Below are 3,947 nucleotides of genomic sequence, written 5' to 3' on the forward strand. Positions count from 1 at the left end.
TCCCTAGTGATGATTGTTTCTTTACTGTTCTAGAATACTACAAAAGATTTAAAGGCTGTATAGTGGTACATTAGTTTAATCTAAATTTATATCATAATACAATAGAAATGTTCTTATTCTAGGATGGGCTAAAGAGTACTAATTCCCCCTCACCTTTCAGCATGTTTGGAATTTAGTATCAGTGGCTCAGGTTGTTCTTAGAGCAGCGGTGCCAAGGGGTTAACCCTCAATGAGCTGTAGGAGGATGTTAATTCTTCCTTCATATTCTCCTACAGCTCATTGACGGTTAACTCCTTGGCACCACTGCTCCCTGTGCCACTCATACTAAACACAGGGAATTTTTTACACAGTACTAGGTGGTGACACTATAGTTTTAAAGGGTTTTTCCAGGCAAAACGGACTGATGAGCTGACCACAGTATAGCTCATCAGCCATTGCTTGGTGGGGTGCCAACACCCAGAATTATCAGCTGCAATACACAGGGAATGGAGCTTGTCTCTGCAATGGAGTTTGTCTTTGTAACTACAGCTCATCTCCTATTCACTTGAACGGGACCTGAGTTGCAGTTACACATGACCACCGCTACACAGTGAACAAACTCTATTCGTTGTATTGTGGCACCAAATAGCTTTTTCCTATTTTGTTGTTGTGTTGTACTATTCTGATGTATTTGTTAAAGCATATATTTGTGTTTAGCCGATAAGTAGAGAGGTTGATACCTGAAAAGGATGATGGGGAAAAAAGGCAAGCTTTCAAGGTGTGCTATGACCCATTCATGAGACCTCAGTATGTGTAAGCCAAAACTAGCTAAATAACATAATTTAAAAGCTGGATTTACTCACAGATTTTATAGCAATAGTTTCCAAGGTTTACTGTTCGATAGAACCTCAAACGTTTTGTGATGTGTTTAAAACTAGAGATGAGTGCAACTCGAGCATGCTTGAGTTTGTCGGAACCTGAAAGCATCGACATTTGATTACCAGTGGCTGAGGTTTGATGCAGCCCTAAGGAGTCCTGTAAAAAAGTGAATACAGCCTATGGCTATGTTCACACACAGTATTTCTGTCAGTCTTTTTGGTCAGACTTTTTTTTTTTTAAACCAAAATCAGGAGTGGAACGAACAGGACAGGTGTGCACAATTTCTGTGTTTTTAACCCACTCCTGGTTTTGGTTTAAAAAAGGCTGACCAAAAAACCTGATGGAAATACTATGTGTAAATATATAGCCCGTGGCTGTTTTCCATAACTCCCATTCAACTTCAGCCACGGGTAATCTGATGCCGAGACGAACCCGAGCATGCTCGAGTACTTATTTGCCATAAGCACTGCCCTACCGTAGGTTGGTTGGTCAGATGACCTAATGTCCAAGCTATAATGTGCAGATATGGTCAACGGGTACAGAATTTTCCTCTTCACATGATGCAGACATTGTCCTATGTACAGTGGGCTGTAATAGGCTGAGTTCCTTGAAATACAGCTTCCCGATGGCATACTGAAATAGTCTGTTATCCCTCTAGATACGAGTAGCCTTTGACAATTTGCAACTTTTGCTTTTCCTCAACCCTTCCTTTATTGAAGGGGTTTGGCAGGAACACAGGCAACTAAATCTGTGTTTTTTGTTTTTTTTTTTAAAGTAAGGATGGATGTCTTAGCTAAACTTATCACCAGCACCCGATTCTGAAGGAAAATAGGGTAGGGCTCTGAAACCCCCAATGCTTGAATCTTTCTTTCTTTCTTTTCTACGGTAATAGCCCTCAGGAAGCAGACTTTCAGAGAAGTCGACTGATGATATAGGCTCAAAGAGTTGACCCAACACATGTTTTAAATCCCACCTGGGTACTTAATCTGTGCTATTAAATCAAATTTTCTTGGTTGCCTTGATAAATCTGTATCGGCCAATTGTGTGATAATCTTCATGATACGTGAACTCTGATGGTCATGTTTAACCCTTTCTAAAAAAATCTTACTGGAGAAACTGAACAATGGATTGTAGTGATGGAGATATAGAAGAGACTTTTCCACACAGGGCTTTGAACACCTTCTTTACCCTTAGGTAAGTTCTGTTGGCAGATGCTGCCCTGAACTGGAGACCCCTTCTGACAGACCCTTTCTGACTAACATTGACCTATCCATTTCTAGGCTAACTGTAGACAAGTGTTAATGTTCGGACATAGCCTGCCCTCATGAGTTATTAACTGAGGGATGTGTGGAAGTCTTCAGAACATTCTCCTGAACCTTACCACCAGGAAGAGAATTGTTCTCTCTGTGACCAGTTAGGAGTTATCATGATAACAGATACTTGATCCTTTTGCAAGATTTTTGGGCACCACTGCCAGGTATGCAAAATATTTGCCACCTTGAGTCAATAGCTGTAGAATCAAAGGAAGTTTTCAAAAGCTCTCCCTTGGGCAGGAACATGACTTTTGTGTGTAGCAACACATAGACAAAAAAAAAAAATTATATATATATATATATTTTTTTTTGCAAATCATTACTAGAGAAACCTTGAAATCCAGAAACCATGTGGAGGAGTCATGACCTCAGATTCTTCATCATTGTGTAAGAGGCTAACATGGTCTTGGTCTAAATAAGGAAAAAAGGACAAATTTGGTCAGCTCTCCTAGAACACCATTCACACTACGCAGGAGTATGTTGCTATGGCTGAAATTCCAAACACACAAAAACAGAAAAATGCAACAGCTCAACACAATGGCCAGATACAGACCTACTAGAGACATGAAAATAGTTAAAAGTAGCCCCCCAACTGCTAACAAAATTCCCAAAAAATAATAAGGCTCTTGGTTACTATTTGCAAACAGTGTAAACCACCCCACCAATGATGGGCCTCATGCTTGGTGCAGACCTTACACTGTACTATGGCCTCTCCATGGCATGTAATATGCCTATGCTCTGGGCATGTAAGATCCGTCTTATAATGGCAAAAGTAATTACACCACCTGGGTGGGATGGTTGGAGTGCACGGCCAAGTAAAGGGCAGCGACTACCCCATCTGGAACACAAGTAAAATAGATGTTTTACATGCCATGGAGAGGCCATAGTACAGTGTAGGGGCCGCCCCGAGCATGAAGCCACCTTATCGTTGGTGGGGTGGTTTACACTGTTTGCAAATGGTAAACAAGAGTCTCATTATTTTTGTGGGAATTTTTTTAGCAGTTGGGGGCTGCTTTTTATCCCAGTTTCTCAGGATTGGATCCAGCTTTTTCGCAACACCTGGGGTTGGAGTGGCAGGGAGTGGAGCACCGCTAACAGCCAGCCGACTTGATGAGCAGATTGCTGATCGAACGAAGCGCTTCAATTTTTGGATGAGTGATTCGTTCATCTCTAATCTCAAGCATGCAAGACAGCCCTGAAATTTACAGGAACTGGAGGCCTTTTGCCAAGAAGAATGGGCAGCTTTACCATTTAAGATAATAAAGGGCCTCATCCACAACTTCCACAAAGGACTTCAAGCTGTCATCGATGTTACAGGGGGCAATATGTGGTTTGTGGGGTATGCAAACTTTTGATCAGGGTCATTTGGATGTTTTGATTGTCATTATGATTTAAAAAGAGAAAACATAGTAGTTTGACAATAAATGAGTGGAAAAAGTTTTTGTGTTACCCATATTCTCTGGAAATAAATGAAAAGAAAGCAAAAATTCTGCCTGGGTATATAAACTTTTGAGCACAACTCTATATCCGTTAGCACCAGACAAGCTTCCAACAACACAGGTCAGGCTTTTAACTCAAACATAGAGCCCCCTTAGCCCCTAGACGACCCATGATGTATGGGTAAATCATAAGCTACTGCAGCGCTATGAAGCGAGCTCTGGAGTGGTGCACGCTTCATAGCATGTGGGGGCTGGCTGCAATCTGCAAACATCCTCACCGTTAATGACAGACTGCACCGATCGCGGTGTTTAAGTGTTGGTCACAGGAGCAGCTCCT

The sequence above is a fragment of the Dendropsophus ebraccatus genome, chromosome 1 (assembly GCF_027789765.1).
Source record: "Dendropsophus ebraccatus isolate aDenEbr1 chromosome 1, aDenEbr1.pat, whole genome shotgun sequence".
Taxonomy (NCBI): Eukaryota; Metazoa; Chordata; class Amphibia; order Anura; family Hylidae; genus Dendropsophus; species Dendropsophus ebraccatus.